We start from the raw sequence: 27,211 nt of genomic DNA, 5'->3' as shown, positions 1-27,211 counted from the left end.
AAGGCGGGGGAGGAGGGCAGCCCTCGGGAGAAGCAAGCCCCACACAGCAGCACCGCAGCCCAGGCGAGAGGCGCGAAAAAGCCGGCGGCGCTACAGAGGGAGGAGGGAGCCGTTGCCCCGGGAGCGGGACGGGGAGGGGCCAGCACCTGCTCCCCGCTGCCACGCCCCGCGCCGCGCGGCAGTTGGCGGGCGCGCGGGCACCCCCTGCCCCAGCTCCCTAGAGGTGACGTGGTTCCGCGGCGCGCAAGCGGCGCAAGCGGAATGAGGGGGGAGAGGGGAGCGCGTGCGAGCGCGCGCGCGCGCAGGGCAGGGCAGCGCAGAGAGCCGAGGGGAGAGAGGAGACAGCAGCACTCACCCACCCCGCACCGGCTCCTCCCGCCGCTACCTTCAAATCAGCGCCCGCTTCCGGCCCGCCCTGCGCACGGCGCGGGCTATGTAAACACCTCCCGCCCTTCCCGCCCCGTGGAAATCTCGCGAGAGTCGCCCGGCCTTTCCGAGACGCTTCGGGCAGTTACTATGGTAACGAGCGGTGTGGCGGGGAGGAGACTACTGGAGGGGCACGTGACGAAGCGGGGCGGGGTCAAAAAGAGCTGTTTTCCGCGTGCGTTATGGCGTCACCGCAGGAGTGTGTGGCGGTTTCCCTCTCTTCCTAGCAGTCCTTGCGGAGGGGAGTGTAGGACCGTCGCTGTCGGTTGTGGCGGGCGGCCGTCGCTGCTGTGTCGTGACGTGTGATGACGCGTCTCGGTGCTGGCACGAGGGCTGGGAAGCGTCGCACTGCTCCCCGTGCCGCTCAGGAGCCGCCTGGCCCGGCTGCTGCAGGCAGGTGCGGGGCTGGGACTGCGCGTCCTGGACTGCCGCTGAGGAGCCCCTCTGGCGCCAGAGGCTGTGGCTTGGGCTGCTAAGAGCAAAGTCACCCGCTGTTTGGGGAGAGAGTAAAGTGCTTGTAATTTGGACCTCCCCCCTCAAAATCCAGGTTTTGTAATCAAAGATATTGCAAGACTGCTTCTTGCCAGGTTAGGGTGCAGTTGGTTGGTTTGGTTGCTTGTAAATGGTCATGGTGCAAGGTCACGACACTCTCTACCCATGTTGTCATGATCCCAGGACCTTCCTTTTGCCCTCACGTGTACTAAATTTAGATGGTGACAACTTTAAGACAGTAGTTCCTGGGCTGTGGCTCAGGCTGCCTGCCACCGACTAGTTTGCTGAGAGGAGCTGGCAAATGACATGATCTTGCCTTTGCTTGCTGTTTCCAGCTGTTAAATCCCAGTTAAAAGAGAACAAAAAAAATACTTTCCTGTTTTACATTTTACATGAATAATGTAAATGTTTTACAAATGAAATGTTTTACATTTTCCATGTTTTTCATTTTACATGAATAATTGCTGTAGTTGCCGCTGCCGTTACAGGATTACAAACGGGATAAGAGGATGGTGGTGAAAAGGGAGAGTAGCAAACTAACAGACAGATAAACCCCTCATTAACAGAACAATGCATGCCAATCTATTGAAGACCCTTTCAGCATCAGATAACATATAGAGGAAACTTCTTGCCAGTCTTCACAGGGACACCTATGAGGCGCTCTAGGTAGGCTTGGCAATGGTTTGCTACATAGTACACCCTTGCCCCATACAGTTTTCTTACTGGTATTTTTGTACCTCAGCAAGTCACTAGTATTTTAACCCTGGATTCCTACTTTCACTTCTCTATTTTTTGTATGTGGCTATTCTTTCTTGTTGTTTATTTCCTTTTACATTCTTCCAGTGTCTTTACAGTGAGAGATATTCCAAAGATTTGTGATAGATCAATATAATGAGTTCTTGGAATGCCAGTATTGTGGAACTGAGGCTGTACCAGAGATGACACCATTTACGAGAAGCGGCAGCTAAGAAGTAGAAGAGACATACTTCAGTGAAAGGAAGCCTTAGGGATGCAGACAAGATTAAAATAGGGTAGATGACTTTCAAAGAGGACACAGAGATAAGAAAGGACTAAGGAGAAGGAAACAGTTAGATACCCATGAGAGAGATCTCGTGTGTATCAACACAGCAATTAATATTACACGTATTCAAAATACTTCAGTCTTCGGCAAAAACAATGGTGTATTGTAGGTATATTGGAAGACTTTGACTTGCTGCTGTAGGCTTGCTGACTTGCTGGAATATTTTTACACAAGTCTTAAAATGAGATTAAGCTTAAAACTACTTTCAAAAGTAGTTGAGAGAGTCTCCACTTTTTGAAGCAGAATAGTACTCTGTTTGCTGCCCACTGATCTATGAAGTTCAGAGAGCAGGTTTTTAGAAGATGAAAGTGGAAAAAATTGCATTACTCTAAACAGGAGTAAAGCATTCAACATAAAGTAGAGGAAGCAGATGTCAAAGTAAGAATAAATCTGTAAATATTCTAGAAGTAGTTTTCAAGCAGGGGAAAAGAAGATGAGAACTGTGTGCTATTATGGATAGTGACAAGACTTTTGGCCTAGAACTGAGGGTCGTCTGAATTAAGACGAGTGATAGCAGAACCACAGACATGGAACAAAGAGGACTTTTAAAACATTATGAATGCCTTTGAAGCATTCCTTAGTGCTGGTGTAGCCATCTGTTGATTGACATATTGAAGACAGCTGGCAAGAGGGAGATCAGAGAATGAGTTGACAAGAGTTGTAGAATTGGATATCGTCTGCATAGAGATGATGCCCTTTGTTGAAGCTGGCAATGAGATCTCCCAAAAGAAAAAGAAAAAGAGATGTTAAAAAAAATCTCTGAAAAATATACACAGAGTCACATTCTTCTCTTGTGTATGCTAATGTAAATTCAAAGCAATTCTAATTCTGACTTTATTAGAATTTGTCATGATCAGCATTGGCATGAGAGATGAATCAGTTCCACATGTCTTCTGTTAAACACAAAGTGCCTTGGGAGTGAACAGAAAAGTGATCATTATCATCGAGTAGTACAGATACTTGCAATTGACAGGGATATTTGGGAGGGAACAGAAAGTGATCATCATCATCATCAAGTAATACAGATCCTTGCAGTTGACAGGGATATTCTGAGCGTGCCTCTGGATGGATCGAGTCTCTTCAGCAGTATATCTCCCACTAGGGAGGTGTCTTTGTAGAGATATATAAAGCCAAACTTGGCCAAAAGGAGAAAAATACTTACAATGAACCTGTTTGTTCACATCTTCCAATGCTGGTTGATACTTAAAACTCCTTTTTGACCACCGTTTCCACTTTTTTGCTGTCGTGATAAGTACACAAGCTTTTCTATGGTGGTCATGACATGTGGCAAACAGAAATCTGTTTTAATGTGTTACAATTTGTGTAGAATGTGTATATTTGTTTACAGGATGGATTCCTTAAAAAGTTCAACTGAATAGTAATAATAATATATAAAAATACTGAGTGTGCAGTATCCAGTCAATGTCTGAAAGTTAAAGTGATAGAATCATGTTCAGGGTTGTTGAAAAAGATGCAGACTACACTTCAAATAAGGCAAAAATCTGCTTAACAAGTGCAGGAGAGCGGTGTATTAGTATAGCTTGCACCAATTAATAAGAAACAGGAGTGCCTGGTCCTAGCTGCACTGTACAGTCGAGTTAGTACACCTTTACTGGTATGTCTATGTAGTGCAGTGCCTCCCTCCATGTAGTATATGGAGGTACTAGCTCAGCTGCAGAAACCAAGAAGCAACAGCTTCCAGCTTCTGTGGGCTCTGCTGTGTATACCTCCTTTCTGAGCATCAGTCGCCCTCTTTTTCCAATCTTGATGACAGACTGATTTTAGCAGTGCTGCTAATAGACGTTAAGGGCTGAGTATCAAAATCCTTCTTTAGCCTTGTTTGTTACTTTTACAGTGACACAAGGGAGCTGCGTTCATTGGAAGTATTCCCATTGTCTGTCAGCATTTCAGGAATGTGGCATGGGCTTCTTCCCACACAATCTTACATATACAAAGCATGGACATCTGCATATGAGTTGTCTCTTCGTATTTGGTGGAAGTAAAGGGACATTTCTAAGGCCTTATTAGTTTTATCCTAAGGTAAACATCTAACCTAGGTCAGATAAATCATGATGTGAAAGTGCTTGTTTTTCTCCACTAATAGGAATCTGGATTATTATCTGAAGCGTACATGACCACATTAAAGGAATCTAAAGATAGATAGGATAAATGTGTTTGCAGTAGTAAGTTTACCTGGTTGCATCAGGCTTTGTTATGTGTACTTCTATCTAGAAAGTAGAATTGTCATCATTCCACAGAGCATGTAAGAGTGAGGTGAAATATATACTCTAGATCAAAGTGCAGTTCACTCTGCAGAATCTTTATGAGACCTTATTCTAGAGCTTTTCATATGCATGCTGTATGGGGAAGAGAACTACAGTACCTACTTAGGATGTTGCTTTAAAAAGAATATTGAATTTCAGTGAGGCTTCTTATACTGCTTCTGCTGACACAGTTCATATTTTTCAAATTTAGGCATCTGAAGTTGGATTCTAACCTATATATAAGCACTAAAATAACTGTGTCCTGATTTCTTAAGGTTAGTTTCTTAGTTACTTAGAAGGGAGTGTGCTGAGTATCTGTGATGAGCAGGTCATTTTTATTTAAGTTGTCATAATTGAAAATTTTGGCCGTCGGTGCTCATTGAGGTTGTGCTCTCAAGGTAATGTTCCTTGTAAAACCTGCTTTATTGCTATGCAGTCAGAGACTTCAGAAGAGTATAAATGTTGCCTTGCACTGAGTAAAAGATAAAATCTAGCATATTATCATTCAGAACTAAGTTGCTAGTTCTGGTACCATTTTTTTTTTTTGAGAATGGAGAGGATTTGGGGGGCTTTATGCAGCCCCCCTTAGACTGAAGAGAAGGGCTAAGAAAATGTTAATAACTGGGAATCCCTTAAGCTACCCACCCATACCAGCTAACCATGCCACTTCATCCTTTCTTGCAGCTGCTAACCAAAAATAGAGATAGGATGGTAAGCTACAGATCATATGGCCTCCAGAAGTAGCATCATATGCAGACAAAAAATGTCAGCAATGCTGACTTGATGTACATGTTCTGCAGCCAGCTACACTCTGAGAAAAGCATGATACTGAGATTCAAGGCTTAAATTTGGTCTTTGTTCTTCCACTTTCCGGTGGAATACTGCAGAAATACAAGGTCTGGTTAATTGCTTGCTGATCAGCAACTCCTTAAGTGCAAGTCAGAGGTATAATTGCAAATTGCTTTGTAACTTGTTAGTTTGTATCATGAGTACAGAGATTATTTAAACATTTTTATATTTGCAAACACATTTTATTTCCTCTTTATAACATTGTGTAGTCAGAATAAGGCCTTATCGCTGCCTATCTCTTTACATGAGTAACTGATTGCATGTGGGAATATTTACATTTCTGCAGGGAAAAAGAAAGAGACAGCTTAAAATGTAAATACTGTAAGAGCAGGTGCACTACAAGCCAAGGAAGAAAATTGGTTCAGCAGTTGTTTGCTGTCATGGCTTTAAATTAATTCCACTGTATATCACTCTGTAGGGCTAGCAGTGAGTATCCTTGTACATTTTACTGAATCAGTGTTATATTTTCCTCAGGGACCTTGCCTTGGACAATGTTTACAGCAGTCCAGTTGTGAAGATGGGTTCCTCATTAAGTCACCCTGATCTTCTAATCCTGTGTTTGCATGTTTCTAATGCTGTACTTCATCCGATGGTTTTATCCAACATTGTATGCAGGTTACATGGAGTTTATGGAAAACTGCTTGAAATGCAGTCTCTGGGCCGGTGGTTAACAAGGTGTGCATGAGGATGTTTATGGGGTGTGAGAATGGGAGTCTATTCATTCTCCATGTTGAGTGTTACTGAGCCCACTTCTCTTCTAACCTTGTCTTGGTTCAACCATTAGAGGTGAGGGGAGGCTCTGAGCTATTGTATTCAGCAGCCAGTGATGTCTGCCAACTACTTACCTGCTACTGTACTGTAAACCATGTGAGGGTGCTGGGTCCTTGCATCTCCACCACCTGGCTAGGACCCAGCCCAAAGAACTGAAGACTGAACTGGTTGTTTTGAAATAGAATATGTATTTCTCCATGTTTCATCGGAAGAGTCTTCATCAGATTGTCAAGGGGGCAGTGCCTCTACTCATATTCTACCTTGTCAGTTCTAAAGGAATGTATATCATATGATGGGCAAGTACATTTTTATCACTTAGCACCCAGAACTGTTTCTGAAATAATGTTATATTTCTGGGGCATGGTTTTTGAATACCTCTGTACATAAATATATTAAATGAAAACTGCAGTAAGGCATAGGATTATGCTGGCTATCAGTGTTCTATTTCACCTATTGAACTGAAGGTAATTAATATAGTTAATTGTTGGATTACCACACAATGAAAAGCACTCAGCTAATAATTCACACTTTTTTATTACTATCTGTTAGGTAACTGTTTGCTTGAGTAGTATTTTACAACTTCTGTTAAATTCACCTTTTGCTTTTCAAAGCTAGTAGCAAAATTTCTAGTTTTCATAATGCTATGGGATCAGACACTTATGCTCAGAGGGTTTTAATTCACCACTGCATTACTCCAGATCCACGATCTGATCTGTGCTTCAGCCATTATTTTCATCCAGCAGAACTAAAAGATTAACTATTTCTAAATTTATGAGCTAATTAGTACACTAATATAAACCACATTTATCATGATTTTGGAAGGAAGTTTACTTAATCCTTCTTCATTACAAAAGTCAGTTCAGATGTCCATAAAAGCTTACAGGGAAAAAGTATTTATTTTCATTTCCATTAAGGAAAAGTCAAAATTCCAAAAGATTCTGGGCAGACAGAGCCACATTCTTTTGCTCTCATTAAAGTCTTTTTAGTTAACAGTAGTTAGAGGAGGAAAGCACTGTGCAGCTCTAGGCATATGTCTGCAAGGTTGCCAACACTAATAATTTTATTACAAGTTTCATAAGATTTAGTGTTTTTCTTATAAAGTTCTAGCTCTGGAGTCCCAAGATTATGAAATAATATTATTTGCTGTTAAATGTGTATGTTAAAAAGAGCCCTTGTGATTGCAAAGAAAATCTTGAAAATATTAAATTAATGGCTCAAAAATTCTAATTATAAAAATTATAAGAGCCCCAGATTAGTTATTTTAAAAATCAAGATTATAGAAGCAGTCTCAGGTTTTCAAAAGTGTTTATTAATCTAAATATTGTGTCAGCACTATGGTTCTTCAAGTATTTCTGTATAGGACCTGCTGCTACATCCCTGATATTCTTTTCCTGCTCTAGGAGCTTAGTTTAAGACAAAAAAACCTACAGGTTTTTGTGATTTAAATGCATCAGAGCGCTGAGACTTAGGGTTAAGGGTTGGTTACATATTTCAGATATTGGAGCCAGACAGCAATTGAGTCTAATAATGGGCATGTCTACTATTTCCTGAAAATTTGCTGGTACATGACCCCTTATACACGTATATGTGACCCTGCAACAAATTCTGTTACGTGATGCCAAAAAATGGCATTAGCTTCAGCTGCTTTATTAAATTGCTACCCAAGCTGGCTTATGTTCATAGTGAACACGACAGGGTATATCAGCAACTAATGTGTTGTGTGCCAGCTAATACAGGGGCCTGTGCTCCCACTGATATTTGCTGGAGTTAGCATGCACAGGATGAACAAAAGTTCCTTGAATGCTGGGCCAGAGTATTTTGTACCTTGTTACGAAGTTTGTCCCTCTTTCTGAAGAAGGCACTTGAGGCACACTAGCAAATGGCTACCTTGAACCAAGTTATTCCTCTTAAGAGCCTCATACTGTCCCCCTACCTCCCACCTCCTCCAGTCGTCAGCGATGCGGAGTACTCTGCAGACAAGAAGTCTGGCCTTTAAGAAGCACTTGTCAAACAGACTACAGCAGTGACTGACTATACTGTTCCTAACTAAATCTTCTGCCCAGAAACATAGTTAGAGAAAAATTCCTTGTAATTAATGTTTAGCTTTTAATATTATCAGCTGAAAAGAGAAGCTAATGTCACAGCAGACAGCAACAGCCAAGCTATGGAGCTAATATTGTGAACTAATAAAAGATCTGAGTCTTTAGAAGAATACTGGAATATTATGGAAATGAGAAAAGTGCAAGCAGAAAGAAGACAAAGCTTGTATGATGTGCCACATGCTGCTGGGGAAAATAGCTTAGGCTAAAGAGTATCATTTGAATGTATGGGGAGCATTCACAGGGGCTAAATTCATCTGGGTGACACAAACTTCCCTGGGCTTGAGCTGGGTTCCTGATCCAAGCTGCCCTCCAGAGGAGCCTACTGCTCTCCCTTGGTTGGGAAAGTTCCTAAGGGGCTTAGAGTCCTCAGGCTAAAATCGGTCTTTGGGGATACCCCACATGATAACATACAAACAGATTATGTTGTTAACATACATATGTGTGTGGCGGTGTGTGTGTGTGGGGTGTGTATATATATATGTGTACATACATATATATATATATATATATATACACACCCACACACACATGCACAAAAGAACAGAATTAACACAAGGTGTATTTTTATCTTACTGCTGGCATTTCCTGACTTTTAGGCCCTCCTCACACAGCCTTACTGTCCTGACTGGGTGCTGAACACCACTACAGGGGGAGGGTACTAAGAACTTTACTAGAGCAGTCCAGATTTGAATGCAGCCTTCAAAGAAAATTAAAACATTTTTCTAATTCCTTTTTGTACTGTATTGTACAGGTACTTTTCACATTTGCATCTTATTTATACATTTTATATTCACGCTGAAGTGTTAAAAAAAGCAATTCCCAATAAATGCCTACAGAACTAAGCATGTGCAGCAAAAGGCCTTGGTGTTCTGAACCTTGAAATGCAGCTAATAGGATAGTCGGAAAATAGTATGCACTTATTTCCCATCCTATTCAGGGCACAGTGCAGCATGTACTTAAATTACTTTATAATCACATGCTTAAATCCTGATCTATAACAAGGATACTCCTATAGTTCATTTTTGTTTTTCTGATTGTATAAAACACCCAGCACTTTCTTCCGTCAGATGTGTATCTGGTATCTGTTCCCTTAAGCTTATAAAAGTTTGCATTTTAATGACTTCTATTCCTGCTAATCTTGAAAAGGTAAGATAACTGGGAACAGTAATTAGATTCTGTTCCCTCATTTGAGAGTGGAACTGTTAGTGGCTTTCATTGCAAAACCTTCCTTATAGCACTACAGGATGCCATATAATGTTTGGTTCCTAAATTGATCTTGCAAAGTTGGAAAAATGCAGTCTTTTTTTATCTGAGACTTGACTGGAATGGATATATTTGTGTGTGTCTCTAGGTTCTGCTCTTGTCCCATTACTATGCTGGTGGAATCACAAGTTCTTAACATTTGCCATTTGCTACCAATTTTTCTTAATTCTGGAGTTAGTTCAGCGTTAAGGGCTTCTACTTGTAAGCGTTTCTAATATGGCCGTTATCACTGATGGCGTGAACACTTACACTGTTCTTGAGAGTGCTGACGTGCACGCTTTTTCCATGTGCCTCACACCTCATTTTTACCATGTGGTTCTGAAATTACACAAGCTGTTAAGGTAAATTCCATGTAAAGGGTACTTGCGGAAAAACGGTGGCAGATGAGGATGCCCAGCATCATGGCAGAGCTCTGTATTCATGGGAGGCTTGAGCGTGACCACTGTCCCTGTGAGCTGCTAATGATGTGGAGGGAGGAAAGATGTTCTCCCCCTAGGTGCGAAGGCTGCCTCACATCTGTCAGGTGTGTGGGGTTACTGTGAAGAGGAGGTTCATCTCATCTTCCTTCTCAGGGAACTGAGACTGTACAACAAGACTGTATAAGGTGAGAGAATGAACATGGAGGCCTGCTGTTTTGCACAAGGTACAGTATAGTTGTTAATACAGACAACCTTGTACTTCATTTTAATGCAGTGCCTTAACATTTAAGTTGCTTCATCAGAATTGTAATTAGATGCTAGTAATGCCTACAGTTAAGCATTCCCTGTGGTTTACTCAAAATAAATGCAAAATAAATAACATTAATTCAGTATTTAAAAATAAAACAGGGTAATTCCATGCATCTCTAGGAATGAAAGGAACTGTTGATACAGTTTTTAAAACTAAACCATATTTATTCAGCACCATTATTCTGTTGTTTGCCTGGAAACATTTTTGTCCAGGTCCAAGCATCCTACATCGGGGGGTGGTGTCAGGCTGAGATTGTTCTAACCAGTTGTTGTTTTGGGTTTGTATTTCAAAAGCAGCATGACAGATTTTCAAAATTAGACCAGTAGCTCTTTAGAAATAATGAGATACCTGATACTTTTACTTGGCAAAAGTTTTGGCAATGTAAATAAGGCATTACAATAATTTAGGCTGTCGAATGACTTGAAACATTTCAAAAGGATATATTTCTTTTTCTAAAAGCATTTAAAGTATATATTATTCAGCTTCAGTAAGCCACTCTTGAACATTTCAGCTACATACTGGGAAAAGATCTGTTTTTTCCCTGATTCTGGTACTTGCTCATTTGAGCATTCTCAGGAAGATGCCTACTTTTTCCTTCAAGAGTGGCTGCTTTTCACATCTTCTAACCTACATAAATTCTTAATGTTTTACTATACTTTTTGCAGGGGAGATGTTATTGGTTAGGTAATAAGAAAAAGCACCAGTTCTACTGTGTAATGTGCATTTTTGCACCTTATGAGAATATTGAATAGACTTCATTATTTTTTTCAATACAAGTCTGAATTCTACCATTTGATTACCTGAACCAAAAGCATTTCAATATGCCATCCATCACCCTGACCAGTGTAAAATGCTGAATATTCAGATTAAATTGGAACTTTTTTTTCTATGAATAAGGAATTTGATTCAATTCTATAATATACAGTGTCTCTGGGGAGAGGAAATTGAGCTGAAGGTCGCTGAAGGCAAGTGAGAAAATTGTATTATCCAAATACAAAAATCTTTTTCTTATCATCAAAACCTGAAATACAGCCATGGGGAATAAGGGGGTCAAGAGAGAATTCAATTAGAGATGAAAATGGAAAAGGTGCATTTTTCAACTTATCTTTCAATTTTCCAAACAAGTGGCAGCAGCGAGCTGTATGAGGACAATGAAATATTTGTCAAGCGGTTTAAACTTTTTTTTAATACAAATCAGAAAACATTCTCAATCAGTTATAAAGAGATCGTAAAAGTCTGTATGGACATAGAGAATCCAGTTCTTCATAGCCTTACCTGTTTCAGTTTTAGGTGGTTGATCAGTGGTGCAGGAGAGGTTATGATTATGTAAGGCTAACAATTTATATGCATAAAATTGTCTTGTTAAAAAAAAAATCTCAAACGTTTTATAATCAGTGTCTCCTCGAAGAGGGTTTGCAGTAACAATTTCTGCAGCTTTCCCTCTCCAGCTTGTAATGTGAAATGAATAATGTTGAAAATAAATGTAGAAGCATGTTGGTGTTATGCCATAAAAACAAATGTTTTTCTCTTTTTATTTTAATGTAGATACCAAGAAATTGTAAGACAGAGCTTTTCTACTGTGGCTGCCTCAGAAATGTTGACATTTACAAATACAGGCCCTGATTTGGCAAAGAGTTTCTGTACTTGCTTAATAGTAATAAATAGTAATGCCATTCTTGTCAGTGTACCTGTGTATGCAGGATAGGTTTGCTGATGTTTTTTTTACAGGAAAATAGATTTCCAAATGAGATCCTGGAATGCTAATTTAGCAACCTTGTAAACTTACCATGTAAATTACACACTGATCTTCAAATTCAGCTTTGGATAGCTCAGGATTTTTTATCCTGCATCTATACTTTTCATTTTACGTGTATTCATTTATGAATCATTTGTTCTCTCCAATAAGAAATAACTGTGGTGTTCACAGATACCTTTCTGTGTATGGTAAATTTTCATTTTTAATAGTTCAGCATTTCATAATTGCTTGTAGTCTGTCCAGTTAGGATAGGCAGTACCATATATAATCAAGCTTTCAAATATATTTCAGTTCTAAGGAGCACTGGATTCATATTTCAAATACCAGTTCTGAATTTGGGTGGGATCTGATATCAGTTAGGCCTTAGTGAAACTTCTCTTGTATTCTGTAAAGGGTAATTTGAAAGTATTGTTGCAGTTGAAGCCAAATACAATCATGTCTGTAATATAACCTGGAAAGCAAATATGTAGGCTTTATCTTAGTAAAATAATGTGAATCTGAACATTGCCTTATTGATTTATTTGTAATACTGTATCATTATTAAAAGTGTGTTATATGGAATCTGAAATTATTCTTCCTGTCAACGAAATAATCTCTTCTTAAAAAACTGAAATTAGCAAACAGAACCTTCATTCTCTAGACAAAGGGGCTTTCATTCAAGTGTTGGATGTGCAGATGTGAAATTAGGCCTTTTGCCACTTCATGAGCGAATGCAGCCAGTATTATTAGGAAGGAGAAACAAAATGATGTGGTGAGTCAGGAGACTTCTGAATGAATAAAAGGCAAAGGAAAGGGAATGTTCATAGAGATGGATATTTTTTCCAGAAATTCACAGGTCCTTTAGAACTTACGGACTAAGCCTTCCCCACAGCAGCCTTTTCTTGTTCCATGCGACAAAGATTCCAGTTCTTGGATTTTTTTGTAAAAGAAAACTATATTTCAACTTTGACTTATTTAATTTCAACTATAATGTGTTGTGTTATAGGCACTGATGTGAGCTGGAGTGAAATATTTCAGTGGAAATTTGCTCTGTATGCGTTTTTGAGGATGTTACTATGTACTCCTCTGTATATTTTAAATGCCGAAATACCTTTACAAACCTAATCCCTAACAGATTCTTTGGCTTGCAGTTGAAGTGAAAGAGCTCTTATGTTCAGACTGGATTGCAAGATGGGGGTCTTTGTAAAATAAAGCTCTTATTAGATGGATCAGGAGTGTCTGCATGTTACATAGACATTTGAATAAAACTTTTTTTTTTCAAAAAGAGACAAAGAGTTTTATATTCCAGATCTAATGAAATAAGACTTACTTTAATTTTTCTTTCAGCCTATCACAGGAACAAGAATTTCATCCACAGTTGCTGAATTTTTCAAAGCAAAGGAAAAAGGACATTACATAGGTAAGATTTTTCAGTCTGGTTCTATTTGAATCTACTGAAGTTTCTTCTGTTTAACTGAATATATAATTAATGTTTTTGGAATCTGGGGACTTCAATAACCTAATAAAATTTAAAAATAAAGGAAGTTTTACTGAATAGAAATGAAATAGGTTTTTAGAAGAAAATCAGCCTCTGGTAAAGGGAACAGAAGAGAAATGGTAAGGGGAAATCACACTGACAGGAACCTCAAACATTATCGAAACAAGTAGGTCAAAGAGCTGTTCAAAACAACATACCTTTGGAGTATATATTATCAAAAGCACCATTAATTCTCTAGGCAGAAAGACATCTGAGATCAAACAGATGCAAATTTATAGCTAGCCACTGAACAACTGCTTGGATGATGACAAAGAAAATATATACAGTGCAGAAAAATAAAACCAAGTGATTATTAAAATTAAAAGTAATACCAAAATAATACCAAAATAAATGTAAAATAAAATAAGTGTATTTCGTGTTTCAAAGCAAACTAAGCCTCAGTGTTTGGAAGTAAAGTTCTGTGAGGCAGCTCTTCTGTACAAATTTGGTCATTAAATCCTAAGACCTGGGAAAGGGAATGAAAAAAATGCAGACCACCTGCATTGTAGGGAGAAACTTCAGTTTCTTATCTAACTTTGTAAAGGAATGGATGGACTGTGAACTACTGGAGAATGCAATAGAACTGGTTGTGCAGTAGAGCAGTAGTAGGGAGGAGGTGGTGCAGGGGAGAGGCAAGCATCAAGCAGAAGCACACATACATTGCAAATGTATCAAGATTTAACAGGAAACATTTTCCTCCCTGCAGAGGTATCACTTGGGAACAGAGAGGCCAGAAGGTGTACGTAACAAACAATAAAATGTGTTATATAAAAGGCCTAAAGATCATTTGTCCTGCGTGTCTCCTGTAAGATGCTGAAGACCGTCAGCTCGAAGGAGATCAATGGGAGTTGAGGCCAGATACATACTAGTTTGCACTTCCAGGACATAACCGACAGCACAGAAGGCCAGAGGTAAACAACTGAAAGGCACATGGGTATGTTAGCTTAATGCAGGAAAATCGCTTTAATGGTAAAGCACTGCTTGAAAGTGCCACCTAATGACTGTTCTGTAATAATGGAAAGGAAATGTGTCATCTAGGTAAGAGACAGCTACTTAATTGACTATTTTTGGGAAGACTTTTAAAATATCAAAACCTATTTCCATGCAGTGTTAGGATTATGAGATCAAGTATTCGAAAGTCAGGAGTTCCCAATAGGTAAGGTAGTAAGCTTGGCCCTATTGTATTTCACGATGGAGAAATTGTTACACAGGTGGAGCAGGAGACAATGTGCCTTGCTAGAGCATGCTGGCCATGTGGAATTGCTTGTGTTTGAGGACTTGGGCTGGCACATTAGAGCCAAATTGCAACTAGGCTAGTAAGCTGGTGAAGGGACAGGGCACTTTTTACCACTCTGCATCATGGATGGCAGCCTAGGGGATGAGCCAGGCTCCGTAGAGCTGCTCCAACTCCCGCTTTCTTCCTGGGTGGCTGTGCTGCCTCTAGAGCTGTAGAGGGAATGGGGGAAAAAAGTGCCAAAAAAGGGTCACTCTCCCTTATATGGTCCCCTGCTGGACTCATGGCAAATGAGCATCAAATCTTTAACATTATGGGACTACTCTTTCTAATGCTTTTTTAAAATTTGCTGCCATTTTGCCAAGATATTTATGAAAGTCCATGAAAAGTAGAAGAGCTATTTCTGGAGATGGAAACCTGGAGGGAATTTTTTTGAGCAAGCGATGAGCCTTTATGGCTGTGCCAGCAGAAGCAATACGTATCTTTTTTTCCCTCTGAAATTTTCAACTTCAGCAACTTATAAACACTGATGGTTTTGTGGGAATGGTATGCTGACCTGAGGATCCATTCCAGCTGCCATTGATGTTGCTGGAGGAGTCCCCTATGACTTTAAGGGAGGACGAACTGTAGCCAGCAGTGTGCAATTGTGTAGACCTTAGGTATAAGGGAATTTCCTCCAACATGTCAACAACATGATTTCTGAACAGGCCATTGTGCAAATGTTGTCATGTATAACAGACCACTTGGAGAAAAAGGGCCTGCCCAATGAACTCAGATATAAAACCTACTCTAGTAAGAAGAAATCTCTCTGTTATCTCAATATATTTTGAATCAGAATCTAAGTGAGATGTCAGATACTTAGAGCTGTCAGAAAACTCAGCAAAACTTAATGTTGTGTCCAGCAGGATGCTGCTCTAGTAGGACGAACAGAGATGCAGATGCATTTTACTGAATAAAACTGTCTTCTACTACAAATGGAATAAAAGCAGATGGAAACCACCAGAATTGTGTAATCATACTCCATGGAATTTTTTCTTCTGTTTAATAGGAGAAATTTGCAGAGTGGCAATGCCCTCCCCCAACAATTTCCTTCTCCATTTTTATAACTCTACAATAAACTAAGAGGGAAACAGCTTAAGATAAGTATGATTATGTTCCTATTATTGATAAGAATAAAACCCATTTTTTTCTTTCAACTGCAGAGCCCCTTATTACAACAGTAAACAAGAAATGAGTGATCAATTTTAAACTGATACCCGGTATAAATTTCCAGTGGGTAAAATAAGTTAATGTTGAGATTATTTAGTGAGAGCAGATTAGGAAAAGTAAACATTTGTGTTTATTGAGCTTTTCTAATGAAAACTAAACTCACAAAGCCTTGTTTATTAGCTGTTTTATTAGCAACAAATGGCCTAATGCGGTATGCATATATTGATAGTTAAACCCTGAACTTGTTTTCCTCTGTGTATGCATATATTCCCCTTTACAAATGTGTTAATCACTTTACATACAGAAACAGACAGCTGACAAGCCCAGAGAGAGTCTGGATCTAGCTGAGCTTTTCCCGTTTTCTTCATTATCTATTGGATCATGGACTTATTAAAATACTTCAGTCACTGATGTTTTAATAAGTATTTGGTAAAATTCTCCAGCCATTACTCAAGCAAGATTTGTCCGAGAGGTTGCTCTGCATACAGTACAGAGGGCAAAGGATAGCTTGCAATCTGGAAGGGTAAAGTACATGTAAAAGGATAAATGCAATTATGTAATTGGTTTGCATGAGTTTTAATAGGATTATGTGAGCTTATTACAGAATATCTTCCTTAGCAAAAAAATTAGATTAGTAGACACAGAATTTTCTTATCTAATTATTCCTTTTGGTGCCTGGGTCTTACCAAGAGAAAAGAAAGATCCGCTTCCTTCTTTGCCTCACAGGCAGATCAGAACCAAAAAGAACCTTTCGTTATACCATACTCTTTATTTGCCACTATATATATATATATATATATTTATACAATTATATATATATATATTTATATATTACCAGAGTAATTTCCAGAGACACAGTTCAGCTGAAAATCTATACAATGTGCATGACGATAGACTTGCTGGTCTAACTGGAAGGGAGATTTCTGGTTGGAGAGAGTGAAAGGAAAAAATTAAGTACCGGGTAAAAACTCTGAGTTTTGAACTCCTGATGACATTGTACAGGATAGATAGGACTTTTACAGGACTTTTACAGCATTCTCTCCGTACTCTGAGTACAACCAGTCTGAAAAGCTAAAAAGCCTAAACTAAGTAGACCAAACCAATACAGGTGGGTCCACAGTCAAGTATGAAGGCTTACTGTGGACAAGTTATTGATAGTGGTAGAAAAGACAAGCCTATTAAACCTCTTGGAAACGTTTTAACATAGTCTCTGGAGGCCATGCTGCCCACTGGCTTTGTCTGCTGAAAAAAGAACATGAAAATTATATTGCTTAGAGTATGTATAAAGGGATTCCTTAGTGGTAACTTTGCACAGTTCATCAACTAAAGCCTCACTTCCTACAGTCCCCAAAGGATGAAACAAACTTAGCTGAATGGGCTTTTATATGCACAGGGCATAAAACACCCATCAGCTGGTATGCTACTGATATCATCTTAAGTATTTTGCTAAAAATACATAACTGTGAATATTGAACTCTTTAGACAGCTCCTCCGAGGATGAATGAGGAAGCTTCAAATTAATTTGTTCTAGATAAATAAGACAAAAAGGATATAAAGGATGTTACAGCAATACGCATTCCTCTTTGTGCTATAGAAACAAGACGGGATACCTCTAGCCATGTTAAGAGAGTGAAACACTAATCCTTGTCTAGATACAAACCTTCCTGATGAATTTTATTTCAGAAGAGAATTTCTTATGAGCCTTGGCATCTTAATACAGGTAGAAACCTGTATTAACCTCACTTACAACCTTGACCTCAGTTGCAAGAGAACTCTTCTGAGATGTTTGTCTAAGTGAAGAAAAATATAAAGAATCTCTCATTATTGCTGCAGCTAAAGTGTCTTTAGACTCCTCCTGTTGTGTTCTGCTGAGGATTCTTCCTCACAGGCCGATGTACAGGGAATGGTCCTTAATAGCATGAGCTTTAGAAGTCCCACAGAGACAACAGCAGCTGTGCACTGGTTGATCCAAAGAAGGTTGCCTGTGAAGTATACATCTCTTGTCTGCCTGCATCGTAGGAGCTGGTGTAACTGGTACATGCCTGGTCCTATCTTTTGGGAAGTGGTAACAATGGGAATCTACAAAAAAAAAAAAAAGGAAAGGGGAAGGATTTTTGTGCTTCCTCTCCTCTTTGGCATCCACTTATGCCAGAGTGTGCATACTGTATCACCCCTACTGCAACTGCAGTGACTGTAGGTCATATTTGTAGTAATTAGTTATGTCCTCAGCACTACAAAATTCTTAAAAATTTACCAGGAATGTTAGACTTGCTATTTCTGCATTGAAGCTTATAAGTTACATCATGAACAAACGGGAGAAGACATGCAAGTATATTTCTACCTGTGAATTAAGCAAAATGTGTGTAAATCCATGTTAACTATTCAATGCAGGAAGAATCATCTCACTCCTCACTATCAAAAGCAATAAATTGGATAGATCTTTTTCTCTCAAAAACAAGCATGACATAAATACTCTCCTAATCTATCATATAAGAAGTCATGTGCTTCTCTGTCTCTCTGTAATGCTTTGTCACTTTGTCACAATGTGTAGTAATTTCCAAATCATGAGACATTTTTCTGTTATTTTGAGTGAGCTGGGCAGAGATAAAATTAGCCATTTTGATCTATTGCTTTCTTCATTTCTTCTACTTCAGCTCCTCATGAGATTGTAACATACATGTACCCTTATGACTGACTGCCTTTGGTTTTTACTGTTGTTTTGGAGGTAGCTGAAGAAGCAATGCATTTAAAGTAAATCGGCTAAATGATGTGTCAGAGATATGTAAAGCTGCCTTGTACAAGCCTTCATAAAATACTTTTCTGGAAGAAAAAAGGGTATCGATGTTTTTACAGTGGAATATACCTTATTCTGAATTTCTAAATGAAAACCAAGACTGTGCAGAGGAAAGATCTTTGAATGTTACAAACTCAAACAGAGTCTGTACTGATTTTTGTCTCCTGAAGTGCAGTACTGACCCAGTGGTCTACTGAAACATTTCTTTTTCCTTTCATTTTGCACCATTTCATAATATAACTATAAAAGGGAGTGTAACAATATTCTTGCATCATGACTGTTTTCCATAATATAATTCACACAAAGTGTAGTCTATAAAAATACCGTGAAACCAGAAGCCTAGATTTCAGCAAAAATGAAATCAGTATTTGTATGGAAGGATCATTGTCATTCTGTGTAGTTTATTGTTGCTGGTGGCAGCTTGGAAATCTACTGCATCTATGCTCACTGTTCTGCAATACTGATGAGTCTGACTGATCCTCTACCTTTAGAGTCAATGCATATCTAGAAAATGTATATACGCTTTGGCCATATGAAGGCAGCTAGAGCTGAAAGAGAGTGTTTCATTTAACACATCTTAAAAATGATGTTTTGGTTGTCTGGGCATTAGTGAACATCTGTGGAAAATGATCTTGATCTTGATACTGTTAATGAGTTTCACATATATAACCATGACAAACAAAAATAAATGAAGTTTATGGAATAGGTCTGTAAACAGTGTGTACAACAGGCAGTTGTTATGAGTAGCGGGTGTTCTTGGACAGTGGTTGAAAGGGCCTGGCGTAAGCTGACTTCACTTACACTGGCATTTGTGGTAGGAACAGAAGCACATCCATACTTCTGAATTGCCATTTCAAAAACTGTTCCTAGTGAAATAGTATTATGTGAAACTTCAGTAATATATGTTCGATTTTGCCTTCCCAGTGCATGTGTTTTATTATGGAAGAAGGTAATGCAGCCATCCACTTTACTTCATTGCACCATGCTGTAAGACAGAATCAAAAACTGTAAGTATGACCCCTTATAGTTTCTCAGCATTTGTATTGGGTTCTTGCAGGGCTAGGAGAAAGAATTGTCACTCACTGGGAAACCAGGAATCTTCCATTTTGTGTTGCAAAACTCTATTGCCACTGTGTTTTCAGATGCTGAATTTTAGAGCAGATACGTTATTACATATACAACCATTCCACAAGCCAGAGATTAACTCTTGTCATTCCTAGACCTTGTACAAGTTAGTGTAATATTTAGAAAGGTGATTCTGTATTTGTAGGAAGAGAAGACTACTACTTCCTGACGACTCTGTCTAAGCAAAACAAGGATGTGCATTATAGCATCTCAGAGCTGTGCAATGTTAGCATGAGTCCCTGGGAGGTGGGTTAGAGGGCAAAGGGGAAAAGAGCCAGTCGGAGTTGTATGATATGTTAATAAACCATATGTCTGCCTCTCCAGAAGATATTGCAAAGCTAACAGTCCCACCTATATAATGCTATTACTGTGTATTGATTCTCTGACAGTAAGAATGACAGAGGAATAGTTCACTGAAAATGAAGAGAACTAGAACATAATGCATTTAAAAACAGCGCTGGACTGATAGCAGGAGGAGGGAAATTTCGATGCCAAAGCCTGTTTCCTCAAAGACAGCAGAAATTTGTACTTCCCCCCTGCCACACACACTTTATATAAAGGAAATACTTTGTCAAGCCTCCTTTTTTTTCCTCATTTGAACCCCAAATGCAGGTTCTCGCTAGTTTTGCACTCAAAATCTTGTTTATGGGCAAAGAGGAAGCACTATATACACATGTAAGTAAAATCAAGAATTTATTGTTAGTATAGTGGAAATCTTAACAGTCTGATTCAAGAATCAATGTTAATGTAGATCTAATTATTATAGAAAAAGAAAGAATAATAATGCAATTAGAGTACTTTTATATAAGAAAAGGTCACAATAAAAGTAATAATACAATTAAAATTGTAACACACACACTTCTTTCTACCCCTTTTCCTGGTGTTGTACTCACCCTTCCCTGAATCTTTGTGTAAGATCAGTAGTTTGGTTGGTAGTTTCACTCTGGTATTGGTGGTGGGCAGGGATGTTATGGCAAGTTGTCGGCATTGGGGGTCTTCATTGGGAGGAATAGGATGTTCATTTTGATGTTTTCTTCTTCCCCCACCTGGGTCATTTTTATATGTTCGCTAACACATGTTTACACCTTTCTCTTTCTTCATTGATCTGCAGCCCCAGGTTACATCCAAATTTACTATACATGGTGCCCTTTACGTATGTCAGATGCTATTTCTTTGTTCTCTTTGTTACCCCTAAAACCAGTCTTGTTCAGCTTCAGGTCTGCATTTTTAAAGCTGACCATTAGTGGGCTGTTTATAGCTGTGGGGTCTCCAGTGCCAGCCTGCACCCCATCTCTTTTCACCCCATGCCTGTACTCCTCTGTGCCGCACCCTATGTCTCCACTTCTCAAGGCCTCTGCTATTGTGCCAGTCTGTATTTCTCTAGGCTATGTCATTGTGTTACAGTCACAGGTATCTCATTCTACATAGAATAACTGCTTGTTACTGCTATCTGTAAAAAATGGTTGTACCACACAAAAATAAACAAAAGTAAAAAAAAAAAAGCCACAGACACCTTGTCAATTAGAAACCACAGTTAAACCAAGTAAAACAAAGCTACATGCAGGTCAACAAAACTTCAGACAGAGCAGGCGTGACAAGCCTCAGTCCAGAGACCTTGTGAACTCTGTACAAAACTTATGGCCAGTTACTAGCAAGGGCAATACCATCATACAGGGCTGCATGGTTACACTAGTAGACTAAGAGTTTTGCTGAAGGTAAGAAACAGAGAAGTCAAGGCACTGGCACGCAGAGATGTAAGAAAACATCTCTGAATATCTTGGTTTCTTGTAGGCTGCATTTGCTGGTGAAAAGACTGTGATATATATGACCAGTGTCTAAAGTGCAAACATGATACAACACTGCATTGGATTCTTATGATGACTACCCTGAACTGGAAGCAGTGGAAAGTTTGCCTAGAACTTCTATCCACTTGCTTGCTCCCAAGGGCCTGACTCTGAGGACCATATGCACACTGAAGTGGTTCATGAGTTGTCCTGTTGATTACAACTGTTCTGATCAAAAGTACAATTTTGTGTGGGCAAGATTCTGGCCATGATCACCACATCATATGTATGAGGGAAGGTCAAGAGTTCTCATTTGATTCTTTTCAGGTGATCCCCATGTGTTTGTCTGATCTAAAGCAGCCAGTGTAAAACAGCACTCAGGGGCTGGCATAGCTCTAATGGCTCACAAGTTGGGAAGTGCAGAGTTGACCCTAAGCTTAGGACGATCCAGTGCCACAGCATCATGTGCATGAATGGGAAGCAAATATTTTGGCAAGATCTGAGTGCTTAAGAACTGCAAGTGAATTTGTTACAGAGATATTACAATTTCTGTTACACTCAGGGCTGGCACTGTATGGACTGGAAGGAATTTGGCTGCAGGTAGCTGGCTGCCAGAACGGGCACTGTCTACATTATCCAGGTGTCAATTTTGCCATTGATGTTGCCAGCACTGCATTTTCAGCAATATAACCAGTCCCTAAGGAGAACACCATTCCAGAGCTGATATGCACTAGTTCATCAGAAGGAGTGCCTAGGTAGTCCCAAAATGCTGCATTCCCAGAAATGGAATATACTGGTATCTGTGCATGTGTGGTAGCTGAGTTTTCTACTCTTGACATCTCTAATTTTTCTTGTTTGCTTTTGTTCATTATTCCCTGCTTATTTGCACAGTTTCAGACTATAATCCTGTTATTCATTTGGCTTCTGCATTTTCTATCCTGTTTTTCTGCTTCTTCTGTTATGAGCAGTGGTCTGTTTGATTTTGTTCTCCAAGAGATGTGCTTGTGCATCATTTAGTCAGTCTGCCTCATTTGCTGAAAACACACTTTTGCATTGTTTCTAACAGAATTGTACATGTATTTCATATTTGGTCATTTTGGTCATATTGGGTCATATTTGGGGGCTTCATTTTTCTGGTTCCTTCTTTTGAGAAAAGTCTTTAGCAGGGCATTATTTGCTGCTTCTTTATATATTTTTCCTCTTAATCTTACACACTCAGGTTCCCCTTTCAAACACTCATTTGAACTTAAAAAAAAATGGAATACCATACAAGAGGTGACCGGGTAATGTACACTTCTACAGTGCAGCTACGCATACCTGGTAGTTTTGATACTCAGTTCCAGTTAATGGACTTTTTGTTGAAAACTGCAGCCAATGATACTTCAGTGAAAGGGATTCCCTTGCAACAGCTGCAAACCAAAAAAACGTCCCAATAATAAATAATTGGGATGACCTTGAAAAGTACTATCTTTGAGAAGTATTCTCAAATGTTGGTTAAATGTTCCTTTCTTTTTTTTTTCACTTAGACTGCCATGAAGCAGAGGAATAAAAATTTAATAGATTATAAAACATTCCACAGAGGACAAAATGTACATGCAGTTTAGTTATATCTTCATACAGCCCTTCTAACTGCTGCATTTCTGTGAGTGTAGCTTGGTTTCATTTTCCAAGCAGAGAAAAAGTGATTTCACCAGCTTCTGTGGGCCATATCCTTGCATGAAGGCAAACTTGTGCACCTTCACTGGAGTCCATATGGTCTGAATCAGGGATGCAGAGACTGCTATGTTAGGAGGAAGAAGCCTCCTCTTCCTGTTCTTGAGCAAGAGATGAATGAATGTGGTACAAGATGAAAGGCAGTGGTGAGTCTAATGTGATTAGTTTACAGTGAGACCTCTACCCAAATGAATTTTTATTTGTCTCACAGCTGCAAATGAAATTCATTTGTTTTGGACTTCCTGACAGATTCAAATGTCTCAGAACATTAGGGTCATGCAGGTGCTGGTTTTGCATCAACAACTGTGTTTTTAGAGGCATGCTGGTTTAAGTCAATTGATTTCAAAGAGATTTTGTATTGAAGTTTAGGACAGAGTTGAACCCAATTTTCAGAAAAAGAGTTGTGGTGTGTGAACAGATTTATATGGCTGATCAGTAGCTGGAAGCAAAGTCATTAATGTTTAAACATCTCTTGATGGTATCTGGGAAACTGGAAAAGCAGTTAAGTGTTTGGAGAGACATTTAAAGGAAGAAAATAAAATCAAACATAGAGTAAAAGCTTCGGGAATTCAGCAGTGTGGGGAAAGAAGAATGGAGAGGTATTTCAGGAGGAAGTTGCAGATACATTGGAAGAGAATAGAGAGGATAACACTGATTAGAGAATCAGGGAATTAAACTGAATAAAGCTGAAATCAATCAGAGAACTCCAAAGCCTTCATCTTTAAAGCATTATCTTTACCTATGTCATAAGGTCTAAATACTAGACCTTTTTTATTGTCTGTATTACCAAAAAATGTATTCATTTAAATTTAGTTGAGATAAAGATGTGCTAATTAAATGAAAGCCTTGAGCCAGCTTAACAGTGTGATGCTTGGATTTACATCTCTTTTTCATTTTTAAATGAGAATCTTATGTTCTCTCACAAAGGCCAGCGGCCAGAAAGATAGCGCTTCTTAGGGAAAACATTAGAAATTTTAAATAAGTCATCTGTGAAACCGATAGCATAATTTATAAATACAAGGAGTAAAGCTGGATATATTGTTGGTATTTGTACATCCAATGCAAAAGGCAAACTGGATGTGGTTGAATGTTTGTAACTATGGCTTGTTTCATACAGTAATTAATAATGTTTAAAGATACAGTATTTTACCTGTGCAGTCTAGGTTTCAATAAGATGCAAAAGCCAGAGCTGTAAGGGCAATTTAAAATAAATTTTTCTTTGGGGATACTAATTATGTAGATTTGAGATGTGTCTTATTTATAAAAATACATGTGTCCTAGACGCTTTAACTACACTGTTCCTGGAAATTTATATTTGCAGACTACAAGTGATACCTGAAGTTTTGAATACCTGACTCACATTTCTCACTTTGAAAGCATTTTGCTTAAGGAGTGGTTCTCTTAAAACATAATACAACTGATAAACCTCATTGTAGTGGCTTTATTTAGTCTCCGTAAAACATATTAATGCTTTTACACTTTTTTTTTTATATTGGCATGTTATGATATATTCAGTTATCTAGGTCAAATGCTATTAGTTATTTATATTTAATAGGTTTAAAAAGAGTTTGAGTATTTGGTATTTACATTTTTCCTCAGGTAACAAGCAGAATGGCTATGCGGATACCTGATGGATCTGTTGGTTGTCATGACACTCTGCATAAAGGAATTGAACTATTCCAACCCCATGCTGGGGGAATTAAAAATGAAAATGAGAAAGATTAGCTCACATAATGTTGATTTTTCTTTCAACTTCTGCTTCCTCTGAGCAAAGTAAGTACAATATTTTTAATAGGAGAAAACAGTCTCTCAGGCTTGGTATTAAGAGGTGCCAGCATTTTGTGTGACAGCTTATCTCTAGCTTGACCATGCTTTTGTTTACAAACCTTTATTATGGGTTTATAATAGAAGGAGAGGGTGTTCCAGATGATACGTGTGTACTGTAGTGATAGTCCTTAGAAATGAGCCAAATTTAACTTGAATATGTAAATAAGGTTGTCTCAATACACTACAGTATTCACTGTAAAAGTTAATAATATGTAAGGCGACTTGTCAGTTTTTGCAAGGACAACCACTCTGTCTGATTTGTCACCTCTTTCTTACTTTCTGTCTGCCTGACCTTCTGTGGCTTCCCTCTTCCCAGTACAGACCATCCAAAACATTTCCAGAAAGTCAGAGAGCAGTTGTAGGGGGGGAACCAGTTACCAAAAAATAAATATAACCTGAACATTAGTGCCATGCTGGAAGCCTAGAGGCCTCCCAACTGGCAACCAGGTGCTGCTGCAGAAGGACCTAGGTCTCCATAGGTTCTCTGTTATGTCTACCAGCCCTAGGCACTTATTTTGGATATCATGCTGTCTAGAACATCATTGCTCATATATATGTGGGTTCTGAGTTGCTGTCTTGCTGAAGAAATGGTCTAACCCAGGAGTGATCAAACTTCTTGCTATTAAAAGCCATACACTAAAATCTTAATATGGCTGAGAGCCCTCTGCATCTTTCCCCCTCTTTCCCCACCGTTTCTGCCTCAGAGGGTGCCTCTGCCAGTTCTCCTTATCTCCCAACACACCTGACTGCTGCTTTGCAATGCACCCCCCAGTGGACACCCCCGTCCCTGTTTCCTGCCTGCACTTGCCACCCTGCACCCCACGAACCCCGTGTTCTTCTCTTTTTGCTTGCATGGCCTAATTCTGACCTGTACTGCTCTATCTGTAGGACATCCTGCAACTCCCCATTCCTGTCTACATACCTGTCTCTTAGAGCTTCTGAACCTTTCCTCTTCCCCTGCACCATCTGGACTGAAGACCCCCACAGATGCCCTTCTCTCTGCACTCCTATCCCAGCTTCCCCAGGCACTGAGAATTTTCTACTCCCTGTCCATGACCTGCATGGGTCCCCATGCCGCAGAATCTGTATCCTATGAGATTACCAGCACCTTGAAGCACTGTGAAGGCTCCAAACCATCTCGCAGATTTGGTGGGCCTTGCCCCACCCCCTACCCCTCTTTGGGAACTGCATGCAGTGGTTTGGGTCTTACCAGTTATATGCTTTGCTGGTACTGAGTGATTGCAGTCCCATGCTGGGAGACAGATGGCCCTGATGAGCAGAAAGTATAAAATCCCACAGAGTAAGACGGTTCGGAAGCTTATTGTACCTTAGATATTCAGGCAAAAGTTAGTGGAGTAGATAGATGTAACGTCTAATACAATAATGGAAGTCCCACATTCTTATGTCCTAGTCCCTGAATTCTGGATATTTAATAATCTGTAGACAGTGAATTAAGCTCAAGGAATATGGAGAATGGAGACTGGAATAATGGAGTTTTGACTTCAATACTTGTATAGCCTGGATCTATTCACATAGTACAAGAAAATTAAATACTTTGTTAAGTGGTAAGAAATGTTCCATATTAATTCAACTCATCTCCAAATTACTGGCAGCATGATCCTATAGGATTTCCTTTTTCCCAGGTGCATTTATAAATGTGTATTTACATTTACTGGATATAAGTCAGTGACAAGAATGATCCTGAAATGAAATTATGAAATGCACTGCTTGGAACAGTCAATTGCAGAAGGGAAACAGATTAAGCAGAGAACAATCTATCCAGGATGCTGTCAGGCCATGTTACAGAAAAATGACAGTCTGTATTCATTAAAGATATTTAATAATTTTCTCAAAAAATAAATGTGTAAAATATTTCAAGTCAGGAAATATGAACTTTATTATTGATTAAACATTTGAAAAGGGATTTTTCTCAATAAAGCAAACCATATTTCCTACTCACTCTTTTTCTTTTGTGTTTTCATTAAGCAATTTAGTATGTCTGAATCTTACTTTAGGTTGTATTTCCTCTTTATTACTTTATATTACATCTCTGTATTGAGAGATTGAATGATATAATGCCTAGCTAGGGAGAAAATATGCTTTGAGTTCAAACAGGTATAATAATTTCAGGCCAACCTTACTCTTTATATTGGGAGAAAAAGTTATTAAAACGTCCATAAGAGATGTTCATTTTCTTTTTGATCAAAGACTTTGGTACTCAGCTTTTTCTTTTTTATATTCAGTAAGAAATACAAAGGTGCCCTCTCTGTTTTGTA

General features: G+C 39.0%; 1 protein-coding gene and 1 long non-coding RNA gene across 4 annotated transcripts in view; one reads left to right on the top strand and one right to left on the bottom strand.

Annotated features, from left to right (window-relative positions):
* The window catches only part of PPP2R3B (protein phosphatase 2 regulatory subunit B''beta), a 56,406-nt gene extending 55,932 nt beyond the window's left edge, over positions 1-474 (bottom strand). Inside the window, exon 1 of one of the 3 annotated variants that reach the window (XM_064501421.1) lies at positions 360-474. The gene's annotated coding sequence lies outside the window, so the exon portion shown is untranslated. Of the gene's footprint in view, positions 1-355 lie in introns of all 3 variants that reach the window. The other 2 variants (XM_026108993.2, XM_064501426.1) reach the window with 2 other exon arrangements.
* LOC135324691 (uncharacterized) lies at positions 2-26,873 on the top strand. Its single transcript, XR_010385990.1, has 5 exons — positions 2-223; positions 13,060-13,132; positions 19,411-19,493; positions 24,708-24,881; positions 26,579-26,873. It is a non-coding gene; the product is annotated as an uncharacterized LOC135324691 (long non-coding RNA).
* The last annotated feature ends 338 nt before the right edge of the window (positions 26,874-27,211 follow it).

Source organism: Dromaius novaehollandiae, chromosome 1, assembly GCF_036370855.1.
Source record: "Dromaius novaehollandiae isolate bDroNov1 chromosome 1, bDroNov1.hap1, whole genome shotgun sequence".
NCBI lineage: Eukaryota > Metazoa > Chordata > Aves > Casuariiformes > Dromaiidae > Dromaius > Dromaius novaehollandiae.
The sequence above is the reverse complement of the archived record's forward strand: the minus strand, read 5'-3'. Positions and strand labels throughout refer to the sequence as shown.